Source organism: Ranitomeya imitator, chromosome 1, assembly GCF_032444005.1.
Source record: "Ranitomeya imitator isolate aRanImi1 chromosome 1, aRanImi1.pri, whole genome shotgun sequence".
NCBI lineage: Eukaryota > Metazoa > Chordata > Amphibia > Anura > Dendrobatidae > Ranitomeya > Ranitomeya imitator.
This window is the reverse complement of record NC_091282.1, coordinates 718,200,458-718,220,886: the sequence shown is the minus strand read 5'-3', so window position 1 is coordinate 718,220,886 and position 20,429 is coordinate 718,200,458.

Here is a 20,429-nt window from a genome sequence, read left to right as displayed (position 1 = left end):
CTGTTCTCATCCGACTCCTACGGGCACAGGACATCCACCTCCGGGCACAGGACTGTCCACATCCGCGACCAGTTCCATGGACGACTTGCATCTCTGTGTATGCTGCGGGTGCCAGGCTGTTCAGCTGCCCTGGGTGCTGGCTCTGCTGGCCTCCATGCACTCTGCAGACCAGCACACACCAGACTGACACTGACGTACACCTGGCCAGACACCTGACACGGCCTACACGGCCTGACACGGCCTGACACACCCATACCCCTTACTGCAGGGCTTTTAAACACACACAAACCTGTGGCCTTCAGCCACATGGAAAACCCGGACCGGAAATCCATGACTCTCATGCACACCTATGGACTTCATCCGTCTGTATGCACATTCTGGGGAGAACAAACAGCGCCCCCTAGCTTTATCAGAGGTCAAAGCCTCACACTGCCAAATTTAAAAAAAAAATGTAAAGGTAAAAACTGCAATAATTTGACAACTACATGCATGAACCGGCACATGCGCAATCAGCATGCCTTAGTGTGGGAATCTCACTGGGATAAAATGCTGACTAACGGGCCTCACCAACCATCGGCTGTCCCATCAACACATCTGATGCTTCTTACTCCTCAGTCACCGTGCCATACCTTCTCACGCAGGTCTTCAGATGCACAAACTCCACTTGTTTACCCCCTACAGTCGGGGTGAGTGAGAGCTGTCAGCTGTTACAGAAGAGAACATGCCTGATGTTTTTGTGTCACCTAGCACAACACATCTTTCTCAATCCACCATAACATCTCAGGCTACACCTCACTCACAGTTCAGCAGTTTGTCCTGTTCTCCGTACTCCACCCTGTCTCTGCACAGCAGTCCCTCAGTTGTGGTCATATGTAAGAATGTTTCCTCCTACACATACCAAAAGCTTGAATTCCACTTTCTCCAATCTGTTGGCTACTTAAATGCTGCCTTTCGGCCTGGTGGATACAATCGGCTTCAGAAATATGATGGCCTTCTCAGTCCCCCAGTACCAGTTGCCCAGTCACCATTATTTCTCTAAGAAAGCTGTGCCTGTCGCAGGCAACATCAACCACCCATTCCCTGAAAAATTCTTTGTCTGTCAGGGTGCATTTCACTACTGACACTTGAAACATGGGCAGGGGTGTTACATGTTGCTGACTGGGCACTGGTGGCTGTGGAGACAGATGGTCAATAGGCTGCTCCACAAGTCTTTGAATCCCCAATGCTTGCAGAAAAAACCTCCATATCTAACCGCTCCTCCACTGCTTCTGGCTCCTCCGCTCCAACTCCTCTTGGTCCTCCACCTGTGCCCTCAACCTCCCCCTTAATTAGACATGTGTTCCAGCAGTGCAGACAGAATTCCCCCCACCTCTGTACTGCGCAGCAATGGTTCACTGCAATCAGACAGTGTTCAAAATAATATGCCTTGGAGATCGCAGTCACACAGCTCAAGAGTTGTGGACATCTATCAAACCGAGTTGGGAAAGCCGTGTGCAATAATGGTGCAAACCTGGTGGCAGGCCTACACCGGGTCAACCTCACACACGTACCTTGCATGGCTCACATCCTCAACGTGGAGGTACAGCAATTTCTCCAGCCTGGATGTGCTGCTGCAGGATGCACGGTCGTTGTGTGCTCACTTCCACTGATCACACCCTACAGATCATCGATTTGCATCGCTACAGAGGTCTTTTGGCCCTACAGTTAACCACTTGATTTGCAATGTTCAGACACAGTGGAATTGCACTCTGCACATGTTGCAGTGATTGAGGCAGCAGCAATGAGTCCTGGTGCAGTATGTCCTTTTGAATAGCCTTAGTCAACACCATATGGACCTGGTGAAAATCTCACTTGCAGAGTGGGCACAGATGAAGGACCTCTGCAATCCTCTGCACAGTTTGGAAATGGCTACTAAGATGGTTAGTGCTGATGATGCCATCACTATTCCGGTCATTTACATGCTGGAACACACTTTGAATAGTCTGCGTGAGGAGGTGGTAGTCCCAGAGGAAGTGGTGGAAGCAGAAGAAGATGCAGAAGGAATAATAATATCTCAATTATCCAGACTGTCGTTGTACAGGTGGGTGCCATGGGAGAGTTGTTCACAATGATCGAGCAGGGCTCTTCGTACCAGACAAACTGTTAGTGAAGTTGCAGGAACTGAGGAACAAATGAAGGAGGACAAGGAGGAAGAGATGATAGAAGCGCAACAGTCAGGTGATGAAGAGGATAATGATCTCCTCTCTGTAGTCCATGTTTGGTGTGAGGAAATGGAGGAAGCAACCTTGAGTGCTATGTCGCCATTAGTGATGATTCTCCGTACTTAAGATTTCCCAAGCACGCTCAAGTGTCCTCCAAGTATTTATAAGTACTCAGAGATTTAGTTTTCTTCGCCGCAGCTGTTAGCCAGCATAAGTACATGTGGGGGTTGCCAGGTTGCTAGGGAATCCCCACATGTACTTATGCTGGCTAACAGATGTAAATCATTCAGCTGCGGCGCTGAAAACTAAATCTCTGAGTACTTACAAATACTCGGAGGACACTCGAGCGTGCTCGGGAAATCTCAAGTACCTAGTATATTCGCTCATTACTAGTCGCCATCAACCCACAATGGACTTGGACCTCATGAAATTGCCCGACACATGAGTGCCTTCTTGCTACTCTATCTGCAACATGATGCCATATTGTTAGGATTTGAAATAGTGCTGACTACTGTATTGCCACTTTGCCACACAGTACAAGAGCACATTTTGCCAGATGTTCCTCCCCCCCGGAAAGGGAAATGCGCATGCTGGAGTATCAAAACACGCTTGTAGACAATCTTAAAAGTGGTTTTCCCCAAGAGAGCAGTGAGGCACACAAGTAATTTCTGTGAGTTGTTTCACACATTTTTTAGACCAGCCTGTGCATCAGCAGAGCAGTTTACAAATCTGACACCTTGTGAACAACTGGAGTGGATGATGCAGGAGTATCTTGAGCTCAATATCAATGCCATCAGGGTGAGTTTGGACCCTTTTTCATTTTGGTCATCAAAAATGAAAGAGAAGCCTGTGCTTGCCTATCACGCCTTAGAGGTTTTGTCATGCCCGGCAGCCAGTGTCTTCAGTGCTGTTGGTGGTGTCCTGATGGATAAGCGCATCCGGCTGTCCCCCGAAAGTGTAGACCACCTAACTTTCATCAAAATGAACAAGTCATGGATATCCAATTACTTTTACACCCCAGTCGTAGACTGGGCAGTCTAGGCGATAGTGTCGTTTTTAGTGTTATGCATGGATCTCGCGTTATTGCAGTCTGTGCCATCTTTGTTGTGGCTTCTTTGCCTATGCTTGCTACTGCTTCTGATGTTACAGACAATTTTTAATAATAATAAGATGCCCATACTGTTAACAGTTGTGACTGAGCACAAAGTCACTGGCTCCATCACTTACCCCTTCAGGCCATGGGTGTCCTTTCAGTCTGCCACCTGCTAGAGGCCAGTACAGTACCAAGCAGGGGACATCAGTGGTGCAATGAAGTCACTGCATCACGACACCAGCATCCACTGCGAGAATGGATAGAAGAGGAGACAGAAGCAGCGGATGATGAGGAGCCTGGATTAGATGAGTATTGGGATTTTGGGGGGAGCTATGGGGTACCATTACTCTATATAGGATGTTGTGAGGTTGACTATCATAGTATATAATGGCTCTGGGGTGGACCACCATACAATACAGTGTACTGTTGGGGGATCAACATACTGCATAGGGGGCTGTTGGGGGTACCATCATACTATATGGTGGACTGTGAGGTGGACAGTCATACTATATAGGAGGCTATGAGGGGAACTATCATACTAAATGGGGCACTGTTGGGGGGCACCATCATACTATATAGGGGCTATGAGGTGTACCATCATAATATATAAGGAGTAGTGTTGAGCATTCCGATACCGCAAGTATCAGGTATCGGCCGATATTTGCGGTATCGGAATTCCGATACCGCGTTCCGATACTTTCAGTATATCGGATACCGGAATCGGAAGTTCCTATAATGCAAACAGCCAGAATTCAGCCAATGAGGAATGATTAGAAGTGTGTGCACATCCTGTTCTGCATGTTAGGCATGTAACTACTGGCATGGCTGTGATTCGCTGCTGAAATGATGTCATGATGCACTATAAAAGTCGCTGCCGCCATTTTGGGTTCACTCTGCTGTGAATTCAGATAGGGACAGGACGCTGTGTTCTGACTGAGGGCAAGTTTAGAAATAGCGATTTGCTTCATTGTGCTTTACCCAGGCTAATTTAGCAACCGCTGTGTGAAAACCTTGTTTTTGCCTTGCAGCGCTGTTCACAGGTGTCTGCAAGGTGTCTGTGTGAGAGCAGCTCACTCTGTAGTCTGGTCTACAGCCACCGCTGGTTGTAGTCAGCTCAGGGTGCATCACTGCCTCATACCGTTCCATTGTCCGTTTTTCAATTAGTGCAGCCAGCTGCACATTTGTTCAAATTTATCCGATTAGTGGCTTCCCATCCGTATACATCTAGATTGTGGGAAAACACTATAGGATTGCATAGAGGAGCTTGGGCTAAACCTCTATGCCTCTTAATGTCTCCTCCCCCTCCCCCTATACATCCTACATTATTCTTAGGGTACCTTCACACTCAGCAACTTTACAACGAGAACGACAACGATCTGTGACGTAGCAGCATCCTGGATAGCGATCTCGTTGTGTTTGACACGCAGCAGCGATCTGGATCCCGCTGTGCCATCGCTGGTCGGAGCTAGAAGTCCAGAACTTTATTTCGTCGTCAGGTCGGCGTGTATCGTCATGTTTGACAGCAAAAGCAACGATGCCAGCAATGTTTTACATGGAGCTAACAACCAGCGAGAATGATAAGTGAATCGCCATTACATCACTGGATCGCTCCTGCATCGTTCTGGAGTTGCTGTGTTTGACGTCTCTACAGCAACCTAAACAGCGACGCTCCAGCGATCGGCTCGTTGTCTATATCGCTGCAGCGTCGCTGAGTGAGACGGTACCTTCAGTTGTTTTCCTTCATGTAGAATTAACCTACAAGGAAAGAAAGGGTTTATTTTAATTACGATATTTTGGTCCAATTGACTTGCATTGGTATCGGGTATCGGTATCGGCGATATACGATATTTTTCGAATATCGGCCGATACAATCCGATACCGATACTTATGGATATCGGAAGGTATCGCTCAACACTAATAAGGAGCAGTGGGGTGAACCATCATACTATATAAGGGTGTTGGGGGGACTATCATGATATTCGGGGGCTGTGAGGTGGACCCTGATACTATATAGGGGCTGTGATGTGGACCATCATACTATATATGGGGCTGTGGGGGGACCGTCATACGGTAATGAGGCTATGAGGAATCTTCATAGTATATGGGGGAGTTATCATTCTCTGTGGGGTGGCTGTGGGGGGACCTTCTTACTGTATAGCAGGGGTGGGAAACTTCAGGCCCCAGGGCCATTTACAGCTCTCGATAACTTTTTATCAGGCCCCCGGGCAGATTCTCAGGGACCGCATTCTTGGGCAGGGAGGTATATTTTGATTACAACCAGTTCATTAATTTCTTCTTGCTCTGTTAGCATACACACACACACAGTGTTTACTACTGAACACTGAAGGGCATGCAATGAAAGATTACGTCCTGACACCAGTGCCAGAGTCAGGATGTACTTTGTGGGCGGAGTTTTTAAGGCCCCCAAACGATGGCATAAAAATCCAAATGGCCCTTGGCAGAAAAAAGATTCCCCACCCCTGCTGTATAGTGTGGTTGTGGTGGACATCATACTGTGTGGCGTGGCTCTGGTGGACATTATACTCTGTGGAGGTCTATGGGGTACGTTATATCATGTTGGGGGTTGTGGTGACTGTCACGGTTCATGGGGAGGATACCTTTATTATCCCCACCACTCACACCAATTTGTCATGAACCAGGGTTGTTTGGTTGCCCAGTTCTTTTCATAAGGGAATTTATCTATATCCCACTTCCCAGTTTCGGTTTGGAACTTGCAGCTCTCTGGCGCCTCCGTTACCCTCAGGTCAGACAGGGTACTGCACCTAGGATAATTAGTCGCCAGAAAGGCTGCCTTACTTTGTACTGGCTAATGGGCACACTGCAGCGAGGGCGATATAACTACTCCCACTCAGGCAGGAACAATAATTATCAATGCCGCCGTCGCTACAAAGCCTCCCAAATGCACACAACAAATTCTGTTGCCACCAGCTCCTATTTCTTAATTAATAACTGGTCCAGAGCCCACCCAAATTAGTAGCGTAATTCACCTCAGAGGACGTGACAGTTCGTTATAGAGCAAGGAGAGACAAAGCTAGTAATTTTATATATTTTACTCCAAAAAAGGTAAGCAGTGTTTACAGAAGTATGAAAAGATATTATAAAGAAGAGAAGTATCATATGTACAGTACAATTACACATAAAATGGGATTAAAGTTGAAAAGACACTTACATTTCGTTCAGATCATTTAATCTCATGGCTGACCATGTGCTAAGGGGACACATCTAGATGCATCACACATCTGTCTCGCAGCTAGACCCTGGAAAAAAGACAAGGGAAGACTAATGTCTCACTCAATTATTTCCCAACCCAAAACCAACGCAGTCCTCCTGTGGTGACCTCACTCAGAGGCTGAATCCTCGTCTTTCTTAGAGTTATGACAAACCATTTCTATACATAACTTGCTGTATGAACCTCATACAAGAACGACACCATGATCAGGATGTTCACCACATCAGGGGGTTCTTTTAAGCATAAACACGGAATAGATAGATGACCCGCTTACGGAAAAATCTGCTCCTTGCAACTTGTTGAGTTTAGCTCCTAGCAATTTCAGTGAGTTATAGATCTCTCAGTGGACATCCGGAATATATAACCCTTATATCTCAAGCCCAGATCGGTGCCAGTATACATAACTTTAAAAGAACAATAGAGTCCCATTCATTTTCTGTACCATTTTTGGCTGGTATTAGGCGGGAGGGGGAATGAGGGGTTTTGGGGAGACCGGCTTTGGCAGCATAAAGCCATAAAAATTCCTGGTAGCTGGTCTCATATTACAGTATATAGCAAGGGGGAGGGAGTTGCCTGCATGATAAGAGAGTGAAGAGCTTTCTAGGCAGAGTGAAGGAGGGGTCAGAAAAGCCCCCAGCATGTGTCTGAAAAGTCATGGACCTTTAAGGTATATACTCAAGACATGGCATATTCATATTATCGTGACAGTGACCATCATAGTGTATGGGATTGTTATGGGGGACATCATACTGTATGGGGGCTGTGGGCTCCTTTAGGTGAGGTTTTGGTAGACATCACACTTTAAACAGGGGCCCGTGGTGGACATCGTACTGTGTGGGGGTCTGTCGTTCCTCTCATACAGTGCGACAGTGGATAGTGCAAGTTTTAAAGTTTACTTGAGTAGTTCAATAAAGTTTGATTTTTTTAGGTCTTTAGTTAGGGTTACTTGCCTTTTGGCAAATTGTTATTTTGCCTATGTATGTTAGTGCCATCTGCATGTGGCTGGAATAAAAAAAAATGGAGGTGTTGCATGAGGTATCAGAGCTTCCAGCAAAGAAGGCTTACACCACTCCCTTAGCCACCAGTACTTCATTTTAATTCAAAGCTGTAAATGCTGCCTCAGACACTGATATCTCATGCATGGCCCCTGGCTGACTGCTTGTGTGTCATTATAAAAGGTTCTCCTGTAGATCAGTCAACTACCTGTGTTACTTTCCTTACATTATTCTAACAATATAAATGTAAGGAACTGATGTTTGTGTCCTTTGTGTGTGGCTGGGGAAAAATGGAGCAGTTTATTGAGGTATTAGGATTTTCAGCAAAGAAGACTTTCACCGCTCCATTAACTACCAGGTCCTCATTGAAACTTCAATTCAAAGCTGCAACTGCTGACCCTGATACTTCATGCATGGCCCATGGCTGACTGCTGCTGAGCCATTTGCAAATTTCTACTGTGCTTCAATTAACCCCTTTGCGCCATGCGCCGTACTAGTACTGCGCTGCGGTGATCGGGTGCGAGTGTCAGCTGTATATGACAGCTGACACCCCGCAGCAATGCCCACGATCGGCGCTATCGCCGATCGCGGGCATTTAACCCCTCTGATGCCGCTGTCAGTAGTGACAGCGGCATAGAGGGGGATCGCGCAGGGACGGGGGCTCCCTGCGCTCTCCCACCGGAGCAACGCAATGAGATCGCGTTGCTCCAGTGACCTGGAAGGAGTCCCCGGATCCAAGATGGCCGCCGGACTCCTTCCGGGTCATGAAATGACCTGGCTAGCCGGCGCCTGCTGAGAGTTGCTGAGAGCAGGCGCCGGAAAGCCAGCTAAACTGCCTGTCAGATCGTTGATCTGACAGAGTGCTATGCACAGTGTCAGATCAACGATCTGATCTAATACAGAGATGTCCCACCCTGGGACAATGGTAGAAAGTTAAAAAAAAAAAATAGAATGTATAAAAAAAAAAACAAATAAAAAAAAAAAAACATTTCCCAGTAAATCCATTTATTTATGTAAATTAAAAAAAACAATAAAAGTACACATATTTGGTATCGCCGCGTCCGTAACGACCCGCTCTATAAAACCATCCCACTGGTTAACCCCTTCAGTGAACACCACAAAAAATAAAAATAAAAAACAAGGCAAAAAACATTGCTTTATTATCATACAGGCGAACAAAAAGTGGAATAACACGCGATCAAAACGACGGATATAAATAACCATGGTACTGCTGAAAACGTCATCTTGTCCCGCAAAAAAAAGCCGCCATACAGCATCATCAGCAGAAAAATAAAAAAGTTATAGCTCTCAGAATAAAGCGATGCAAAAACAATTATTTTTTTATATAAAATAGTTTTTATATAAAAAGCGCCAAAACATAAAAAAAATTACATAAATGAGGTATCGCTGTAATCGTACTGACCTGAAGAATAAAACTGCTTTATCCATTTTACCACACGTGGAACGGTATAAACGCCCCCCCTAAAAGAAATTCAGGAATTGCTGGTTTTTGTTCATTCCGCCTATCAAAAATCGGAATAAAAATCGATCAAAAAATGTCATCTGCCCGAAAATGTTACCAATAAAAATGTCAACTCGTCCCGCAAAAAACAAGATCTCACATGACTCTGTGGGCCAAAATATGGATAAATTATAGCTCTCAAAATGTGGTGATGCAAAAACTATTTTTTGCAATAAAAAGAGTCTTTTAGTGTGTGACAGCTGCCAACCCTAAAAATCCGCCAAAAAAAACGCTATAAAAGTAAATCAAACCCCCCTTCATCACCCCCTTAGTTAGGGAAAAATAATAAAATGTAAAAAAATGTATTTATTTCCATTTTCCCATTAGGGTTAGGGTTAGGGCTAGGGTTAGGGCTAGGGTTAAGGCTAGGGTTGGGGTTGGGGTTGGGGCTAGGGTTAGGGTTGGGGTTAGGGTTTTAGTTAGAATTGGGGGTTTCCACTGTTTAGGCACATCAGGGGCTCTCCAAACGCGACATGGCGTCCGATCTCAATTCCAGCCAATTTTGCTTTGAAAAAGTAAAACAGTGCTCCTTCCCTTCCGAGTTCTCCTGTGCGCCCAAACAGTGGTTCCCCCCAACATATGGGGTATCAGCGTTTTCAGGACAAGTTGGACAACAACTTTTGGGGTCCAATTTGTCCTGTTACCCTTGGGAAAATAAAAACATAGGGGATAAAATATCATTTTCGTGGAAAAAAAATATTTTTTATTTTCACGGCTCTGCGTTATAAACTGTAGTGAAACACTTGTTGGTTCAAAGCTCTCACAACACATCTAGATAAGTTCCATGGGGGGTCTAGTTTCCATTATGGGGTCACTTGTGGTGGGTTTCTACTGTTTAGGTACATCAGGGGCTCTGCAAATGCAACATGACGCCTGCAGACCAATCCATCTAAGTCTGCATTTCAAATGGCGCTCCTTCCCTTCCGAGCTCTGCCGTGCACCCAAACAGTGGTTCCCCCCAACAAATGGGGTATCAGCGTTCTCAGGACAAGTTGGACAACAACTTTTGGGGTCTAATTTGTCCTGTTACACTTGGGAAAATAAAAACGTGGGGGCTAAAATATCATTTTCGTGGAAAATTTTTTTTTTTATTTTCACGGCTCTGCGTTATAAACTGTAGTGAAACACTTGTTGGTTCAAATCTCTCACAACACATCTAGATAAGTTCCTTGGGGGGTCTAGTTTCCAATATGGGGTCACTTGTGGTGGGTTTCTACTGTTTAGGTACATCAGGGGCTCTGCAAATGCAACATGACACCTGCAGACCATTCCATCTAAGTCTGCATTTCCAACGGTGCTCCTTCCCTTCCGAGCTCTGCCATGCACTCAAACGGTGGTTCCCCCCCACATATGGGGTATCAGTGTACTCAGGACAAATTGGACAATAACATTTGTGGTCCAATTTCTCCTGTTACCCTTGGGAAAAAAAATTGCGGGCTAAAACATCATTTTGTGAAAAGAAAAAATGATTTTTTAATTTTCACAATGCTACATTCTAAACTATAGTGAAACAATTGGGGGTTAAAACTGCTCACCACACATCTAGATAAGTTCCTTAGGGGGTCTTCTTTCCAAAATGGGGTCACTTGTGGGGGGTTTGCACTGTTAAGGCACATCAGGGGCTCTCTGTTATGAACAGGTAATTCAGAACCACAATGGACCTTGAAGTTCAGAGAACACAAAGTGACCTGACAATTACCAAAAGCATAGTACAAGCTCTGAGACTTGGAAACTCTGCTGACCGCAATCCCTAATCCTATCACACCACACTAGAGGTAGCCGTGGATTGCGCCTAACGCTCCCTATGCAACTCGGCACAGCCTGAGAAACTAACTAGCCCTGAAGATAGAAAAATAAGCCTACCTTGCCTCAGAGAAATTCCCCAAAGGAAAAGGCAGCCCCCCACATATAATGACTGTGAGTAAAGATGAAAATACAAACACAGAGATTAAATAGATTTAGCAAAGTGAGGCCCGACTTACTGAATAGACCGAGGATAGGAAAGATAGCTTTGCGGTCAACACAAAAACCTACAAACAACCAAGCAGAGGGGCAAAAAGACCCTCCGCACCGACTAACGGTACGGAGGTGCTCCCTCTGCGTCTCAGAGCTTCCAGCAAGCAAGAAAAACCAATATAGCAAGCTGGACAGAAAAAATAGCAAACAAAAGTAACACAAGCAGAACTTAGCTTATGCAGGATAGACAGGCCACAGGAATGATCCAGGAGGAAGCAAGACCAATACTAGAACATTGACTGGAGGCCAGGATCAAAGCACCAGGTGGAGTTAAATAGAGCAGCACCTAACGACTTAACCTCATCACCTGAGGAAGGAAACTCAGAAGCCGCAGTACCACTCTCATCCACCAAAGGAAGCTCATAGACAGAACCAGCCGAAGTACCACTCACGACCACAGGAGGGAGCTTGGCCACAGAATTCACAACCGTACCCCCCCTTGAGGAGGGGTCACCGAACCCTCACCAGAGACCCCAGGCCGACCAGGATGAGCCACATGAAAGGCACGAACCAGATCGGCAGCATGGACATCAGAGGCAAAGACCCAGGAATTATCTTCCTGACCATAACCTTTCCACTTAAACAGATACTGGAGTTTCCGTCTCGAAACACGAGAATCCAAAATCTTCTCCACTATATACTCCAATTCCCCTTCAACCAAAACCGGAGCAGGAGGATCAATAGATGGAACCACAGGTGCCACGTATCTCCGCAACAATGACCTATGGAACACGTTATGGATGGCAAAAGAAGCTGGAAGAGTCAAACGAAAAGACAAAGGATTAAGAACCTCAGAAATCCTATATGGACCAATGAAACGAGGCTTAAATTTAGGAGAGGAAACCTTCATAGGAATATAACGAGATGACAACCAAACCAAATCCCCAACACGAAGTCGGGGACCCACACAGCGCCTGCGGTTAGCGAAACGTTGAGCCTTCTCCTGGGACAAAGTCAAATTGTCCACTACATGAGTCCAAATCTGCTGCAACCTATCCACCACAGTATCCACACCAGGACAGTCCGAAGACTCAAACTGCCCTGAAGAGAAACGAGGGTGGAACCCAGAATTGCAGAAAAACGGCGAAACCAAAGTAGCCGAGCTGGCCCGATTATTAAGGGCGAACTCAGCCAAAGGCAAATAGGACACCCAATCATCCTGATCAGCAGAAACAAAACATCTCAGATATGTTTCCAAGGTCTGATTGGTTCGTTCAGTCTGGCCATTTGTCTGAGGATGGAAAGCCGAGGAAAAAGACAAATCAATGCCCATCCTAGCACAAAAGGCTCGCCAAAACCTCGAAACAAACTGGGAACCTCTGTCAGAAACGATGTTCTCTGGAATGCCATGTAAATGAACCACATGCTGGAAAAACAATGGCACCAAATCAGAGGAGGAAGGCAATTTAGACAAGGGCACCAAATGGACCATCTTAGGGAAGCGATCACAAACCACCCAAATGACCGACATTCTCTGAGAGACGGGGAGATCCGAAATAAAATCCATAGAGATATGTGTCCAAGGCATCTTCGGGACCGGCAAGGGCAAAAGCAACCCACTGGCACGAGAACAGCAGGGCTTAGCCCGAGCACAAATCCCACAGGACTGCACAAAAGAACGCACATCCCGCGACAGAGACGGCCACCAAAAGGATCTAGCCACCAAATCTCTGGTACCAAAGATTCCAGGATGATCAGCCAACACCGAACAATGAACCTCAGAGATAACTTTATTCGTCCACCTATCAGGGACAAACAGTTTCTCCGCTGGGCAACGGTCAGGTCTATTAGCCTGAAATTTTTGCAGCACCCGCCGCAAATCAGGGGAGATGGCAGACAAAATTACCCCCTCTTTGAGAATACCCGCCGGCTCAGGCAAACCCGGAGAATCGGGCACAAAACTCCTAGACAGGGCATCCGCCTTCACATTTTTAGAGCCCGGAAGGTACGAAACCACAAAGTCAAAACGGGAGAAAAACAGCAACCAACGAGCCTGTCTAGGATTCAACCGTTTGGCAGACTCGAGATAAGTCAAGTTTTTGTGATCAGTCAAGACCACCACGTGATGCTTAGCTCCTTCAAGCCAATGACGCCACTCCTCGAATGCCCACTTCATGGCCAGCAACTCTCAATTGCCAACATCATAATTTCGCTCAGCAGGTGAAAATTTCCTGGAAAAGAAGGCGCATGGTTTCATCACCGAGCGATCAGAACTTCTCTGCGACAAAACAGCCCCTGCTCCAATTTCAGAAGCATCAACCTCGACCTGGAACGGAAGCGAAACATCTGGCTGGCACAACACAGGGGCAGAAGAAAAACGATGCTTCAACTCCTGAAAAGCTTCCACAGCAGCAGAAGACCAATTGACCACATCAGCACCCTTCTTGGTTAAATCAGTCAACGGTTTAGCAATACTAGAAAAATTATTGATGAAGCGACGATAAAAATTAGCAAAGCCCAGGAACTTCTGCAGACTCTTCAGAGATGTTGGCTGAGTCCAATCATAAATGGCCTGAACTTTAACAGGGTCCATCTCGATAGTAGAAGGAGAAAAAATGAACCCCAAAAATGAAACCTTCTGAACACCAAAGAGACACTTTGACCCCTTCACAAACAAAGAATTAGCACGCAGGACCTGGAACACCATTCTGACCTGCTTCACATGAGACTCCCAATCATCCGAGAAGACCAAAATATCATCCAAGTATACAATCAGGAATTTATCCAGGTACTCTCGGAAGATGTCATGCATAAAGGACTGAAACACTGATGGAGCATTAGAAAGCCCGAATGGCATAACCAGGTACTCAAAATGGCCTTCGGGCGTATTAAATGCTGTTTTCCATTCATCGCCCCGTTTAATACGCACAAGATTATACGCACCACGAAGATCTATCTTGGTGAACCAACTAGCCCCCTTAATCCGAGCAAACAAATCAGACAGCAGCGGCAAGGGGTACTGAAATTTGACCGTAATTTTATTTAGAAGGCGGTAATCAATACAAGGTCTCAGCGAACCATCCTTCTTGGCCACAAAAAAGAACCCCGCTCCCAATGGCGACGATGACGGGCGAATATGACCCTTCTCCAAAGACTCCTTCACGTAACTCCGCATAGGGGCGTGTTCAGGTACAGATAAATTAAACAGTCGACCCTTAGGAAACTTACTACCAGGAATCAAATCGATAGCACAATCACAATCCCTATGCGGAGGTAGGGCATTGGACTTGGGCTCATCGAATACATCCCGGTAATCAGACAAGAACTCTGGGACCTCAGAAGGGGTGGATGATGAGATAGACAGAAATGGAACATCACCATGTACCCCCTGACAACCCCAGCTGGACACAGACATTGATTTCCAATCTAATACTGGGTTATGGACTTGTAGCCATGGCAACCCCAACACGACCACATCATGCAGATTATGCAACACCAGAAAGTGAATATCCTCCTGGTGCGCAGGAGCCATGCACATGGTCAGCTGGGTCCAATACTGAGGCTTATTCTTGGCCAAAGGCGTAGCATCAATTCCTCTCAATGGAATAGGACACTGCAAGGGCTCCAAGACAAACCCACAGCGCCTAGCATACTCCAAGTCCATCAAATTCAGGGCAGCGCCTGAATCCACAAATGCCATGACAGAATAGGAAGACAAAGAGCAGATCAAAGTAATGGACAAAAGAAATTTTGACTGTACCGTACCAATAGTGGCGGACCTAGCGAACCGCTTAGTGCGCTTAGGACAATCGGAGATAGCATGAGTGGAATCACCACAGTAGAAACACAGCCCATTCTGACGTCTGTGTTCTTGCCTTTCAGCTCTGGTCAAAGTCCTATCGCACTGCATAGGCTCAGGTTTATGCTCAGATAATACCGCCAAATGGTGCACAGATTTACGCTCACGCAAGCGTCGACCGATCTGAATGGCCAAAGACATAGACTCATTCAGACCAGCAGGCATAGGAAATCCCACCATGACATCCTTAAGGGCTTCAGAGAGACCCTTTCTGAAAATAGCTGCCAGCGCACATTCATTCCATTGAGTGAGCACGGACCACTTTCTAAACTTCTGACAATAAATCTCTATCTCATCCTGACCCTGACACAGAGCCAGCAAATTTTTCTCTGCCTGATCCACTGAATTAGGTTCGTCGTACAGCAATCCGAGCGCAGAAAAAACGCATCAATATTACATAATGCAGGATCTCCTGGTGCAAGGGAAAATGCCCAGTCTTGAGGGTCGCCACGTAATAAAGAAATAATGATCTTAACTTGTTGAACTGGGTCACCAGAGGAGCGGGGTTTCAAAGCCAGAAATAGTTTACAATTATTTTTAAAATTCAAAAACTTAGCTCTATCTCCAGAAAACAACTCAGGAATAGGAATTTTAGGTTCTAACATAGGATTCTGAACCACTAAATCTTGAATGTTCTGTATACTTATAGTGAGATTATCCATCAAAGAGGACAGACCCTGAATGTCCATGTCCACACCTGTGTTCTGAACCACCCTGATGTAAAGGGGAAAAGAAAGACAGAACACAGTGCAAAGAAAAAAAAATGGTCTCAGAACTTCTCTTTTCCCTCTATTGAGAAGCATTAGTACTTTGGGCCTCCAGTACTGTTATGAACAGGTAATTCAGAACCACAATGGACCTTGAAGTTCAGAGCACACAAAGTGACCTGACAATTACCAAAAACATAGTACAAGCTCTGAGACGTGGAAACTCTGCTGACCGCAATCCCTAATCCTATCACATCACACCAGAGGTAACCGTGGATTGCGCCTAACGCTCCCTATGCAACTCGGCACAGCCTGAGAAACTAACTAGCCCTGAAGATAGAAAAATAAGCCTACCTTGCCTCAGAGAAATTCCCCAAAGGAAAAGGCAGCCCCCCACATATAATGACTGTGAGTAAAGATGAAAATACAAACACAGAGATGAAATAGATTTAGCAAAGTGAGGCCCGACTTACTGAATAGACCGAGGATAGGAAAGATAGCTTTGCGGTCAACACGAAAACCTACAAACAACCACGCAGAGGGGCAAAAAGACCCTCCGCACCGACTAACGGTACGGAGGTGCTCCCTCTGCGTCTCAGAGCTTCCAGCAAGCAAGAAAAACCAATATAGCAAGCTGGACAGAAAAAATAGCAAACAAAAGTAACACAAGCAGAACTTAGCTTATGCAGGATAGACAGGCCACAGGAATGATCCAGGAGGAAGCAAGACCAATACTAGAACATTGACTGGAGGCCAGGATCAAAGCACCAGGTGGAGTTAAATAGAGCAGCACCTAACGACTTAACCTCATCACCTGAGGAAGGAAACTCAGAAGCCGCAGTACCACTCTCATCCACCAAAGGAAGCTCATAGACAGAACCAGCCGAAGTACCACTCACGACCACAGGAGGGAGCTTGGCCACAGAATTAACAACAGCTCTCCAAATGCGACATGGCGTCCGATCTCAATTTCAGCCAATTTTGCATTGAAAAGTCAAATGGTACTCCTTCCCTTCCGAGCTCTGCCATACGCTCAAACAGTGGTTTATCCCCATATATGAAGTATCAGCGTACTCAGGACAAATTGCACAACAACTTTTGGGGTCCAATTTATCATGTTACCCTTGGGAAAATAAAAAATTTGGGGCAAAAAGATCATTTTTTGTGAAAATTAATATGAAATTTTTTTTACGGCTCTACATTATAAACTTCTGTGAAGCACTTGGAGGTTCAAAGTGCTCACCACACATCTAGATTAGTTCCTTAGGGGGTCTACTTTCCAAAATGGTGTCACTTGTGGGGGTTTCCACTGTTTAGGCACGTCAGGGGCTCTCCAATCGTGACATGGGCTCCAATCTCAATTCCAGCAAATCTTGCATTGAAAAGTCAAATGGCGCTCCTTCCCTTCCGAGCTCTGCCATGCCAAACAGTGGTTTACCCCCACATATGGGGTATCGGCGTACTCAGGACAAATTGTACAACGACTTTTGTGGTCCAATTTCTCCTATTACCCTTGGTAAAATGAAACAAATTGGACCTGAAGTAAAAATTTTGTGAAAAAAAAAGTTAAATGTTCAATTTTTTTAAACATTCAAAAAATTCCTGTAAAGCACCTGAAGGGTAAATAAACTTTTTGAATGTGGTTTTGAGTACCTTGAGGGGTGCAGTTTTTAGAATGGTGTCACTTTTGGGCATTTTCTGTCATATAGACCCCTCAAAGCCACTTCAAGTGTGAGGTGGTCCGTAAAAAAAATGGTTTTGCAAATTTTGTTGCAAAAATGAGAAATCACTGGTCAACTTTTAACCCTTATAACTCCCTAACAAAAAAAAATGATGTTTCCAAAATTGTGCTGATGTAAAGCAGACATGTGGGAAATGTTGTTTATTAACTATATTATGTGATGTATCTCTCTAATTTAAGGGCATAAAAACTAAGAGTTTGAAAATTGCTAAATTTTCATAATTTCCGACAAATGTTTGTTTTTTTCACAAATAAGTGCAAGTCATATCGAAGAAGTTTTACCACTATCATGAAGTACAATATGTCACGAGAAAACAGTGTCAGAATCACCAGGATCCGTTGAAGCGTTTCAGAGTTATGACCTCATAAAGTGACAGTGGTCAGAATTGTAAAAATTGGCCCTGTAACTAGGTGAAAACAGGCTTTGGGGTGAAGGGGTTAATGCTACTTTTTATGGTGTTGTGTATACGTTTGGTTTGGCCTCCCATTGAATTTAATGTGGTTTTGGTATGCTCACAGGCTAACATACCCAACCTTGAAAGGTTCACTCATCTCTAGTTACAAGCTTTTCGGTGTTGAGATTTACAAAAATGTATTTAACGCAAATCAGATTTTGGGGGAAGATTTGGCAAATTGAAATTCAATCTTTGCCTAAAAAATCCAACAATTTTTTTCTTCCTGGCAATTGTATAAAAGTATTTCTATGCAAACCTTGTCATATTTATGGTTCACTCTTTGCCACATTAAAACATCTAAATAAAGATAAATGCCCTATGTTGTGGCTCAGATGATCCAAAAAAGAACTTGCATACAATTGCTTAGCTAAGTGTTGTTCACTTTAGTCACATGTTGTAATTTGTATTGCGTTCTCTAAAAGCCATAGCTGGCTAAAGAAGGTCTAATAGAATAACTAACAAAAATGGAGACAACAGCCAGTGATGGGTGCTTCATTGTAGATATCAGTAGGGATCTAGACTTACACCACTATAAAAATTCTATTTGCCCTTGAAATGTAAGAAATGTAAGCCTTGATTCATCAAGCAGTTTTTACCATAATTCTGGTCAAAACATGTTTTGAAATATTACAAAATGTTTGGTCATCTCGAACTTGTGCAAAAATTTTGCACTGTTTATTTTTTTTACTTTTTAGTAGGCAGTGCTTGGGTTCGATGGTACATGGCCAAGTGCACGTGACAAATTCATCATAATTTACACCACAAGACTAGAGTAAATTATGGAAGAAAGGTGCGCTGGCCTCTAGTTGACATGCATATCTGGTGGCATTTCACCGCAGTTGAAAGTGGTGCCAAACTCATTAATAAGACGTACACTTAATGATTTTGGCTTATCTTACTCCAGTCCTCCCTTCATAAAGGGTGGTTTACAAAAAGTCAATCTTAAAGAAGCGTTCCCATTAAGATTTTATTTTCATTAAATCTGTGTATATGTGCTTGTAGTGTAGTTTAAGTGTATTACTCTACTCACTTTCCGCTATCTTCCGCAGTATTCAGCGCCATTCTGCGTCTCTTCTCAGTGATGTCACCGCATTTCAGACTATCTGGTTCACTCTATGCGTGAGCTGTAAGTCTCTTTTACAATGAAAGCTTATGGGGCCTTATTCCGATGCTCCATACATTTACATTGTAAAAGCCACTTTCGGGTCAACCACAGCAAAGTGTGATCCAGAGAGTCTGCAGTGTTGAAGTCACTGAGAAGAGAAGCAGCACTGAGCTGGATACAGGAGAAAGCAGCACTAGGTGAGTATAGCACTACACTCACGCTACACTACATGCACATATACACATTTAAGGGAAGAGGTGACGAAACTTGGGCTGAAAGGTGGCAGATGAGGTTTAACAATGATAAATGTAAGGTTATACACATGGGAAGAAGGAATCAATGTCACCATTACACACTGAATGGGAAACCACTGGGTAAATCTGACAGGGAGAAGGACTTGGGGATCCTAGTTAATGATAAATTTACCTGGAGCAGCCAGTGCCAGGCAGCAGCTGCCAAGGCAAACAGGATCATGGGGTGCATTAAAAGAGGTCTGGATACACATGATGAGAGCATTATACTGCCTCTGTACAAATCCCTAGTTAGACCGCACATGGAGTACTGTGTCCAGTTTTGGGCACCGGTGCTCAGGAAGGATATAATGGAACTAGAGAGAGTACAAAGGAGGGCAACAAAATTAATAAAGGGGATGGGAGAACTACAATACCCAGATAGATTAGCGAAATTAGGATTATTTAGTCTAGAAAAAAGACGACTGAGGGGCGATCTAATAACCATGTATAAGTATATAAGGGGACAATACAAATATCTCGCTGAGGATCTGTTTATACCAAGGAAGGTGACGGGCACAAGGGGGCATTCTTTGCGTCTGGAGGAGAGAAGGTTTTTCCACCAACATAGAAGAGGATTCTTTACTGTTAGGGCAGTGAGAATCTGGAATTGCTTGCCTGAGGAGGTGGTGATGGCGAACTCAGTCGAGGGGTTCAAGAGAGGCCTGGATGTCTTCCTGGAGCAGAACAATATTGTATCATACAATTAGGTTCTGTAGAAGGACGTAGATCTGGGGATTTATTATGATGGAATATAGGCTGAACTGGATGGACAAATGTCTTTTTTCGGCCTTACTAACTATGTTACTATGTTACTATGTTACAAGCTCTCAGTTTAAGTTTATGAGTGCCTCGCTCTAGCCTTGTTCTGGCTCTGACAGACATACAATGAGTTGTTCACCCAGCAAACACTGGAGCGATCCAGCAGATTATAACTTGAGTTGAGCAAATTTTTCAAAATTCGGCTCTGATTATGATCGCTGGTGAAAATTGTTTTTGGAGTCAATGGGAATAGAAATGAACGAATATGTTCGGAACCGATCATCAATCATAAAATTGGCATGAATATGGCAAATTCAGATTTGGCGACCTATTCTGAACATATTCATTCAACGCTAATTATAACCTGCAGAGGATCGACTGGGGCAACGAAGATAAAAGATTAATATGGCTTATAATAAGATTATAAAACTAGGGGCAGGGAACTTAGATGAGAGGCATCACTCCAGCTGTAAAATAAAACAAAATTGCTGGA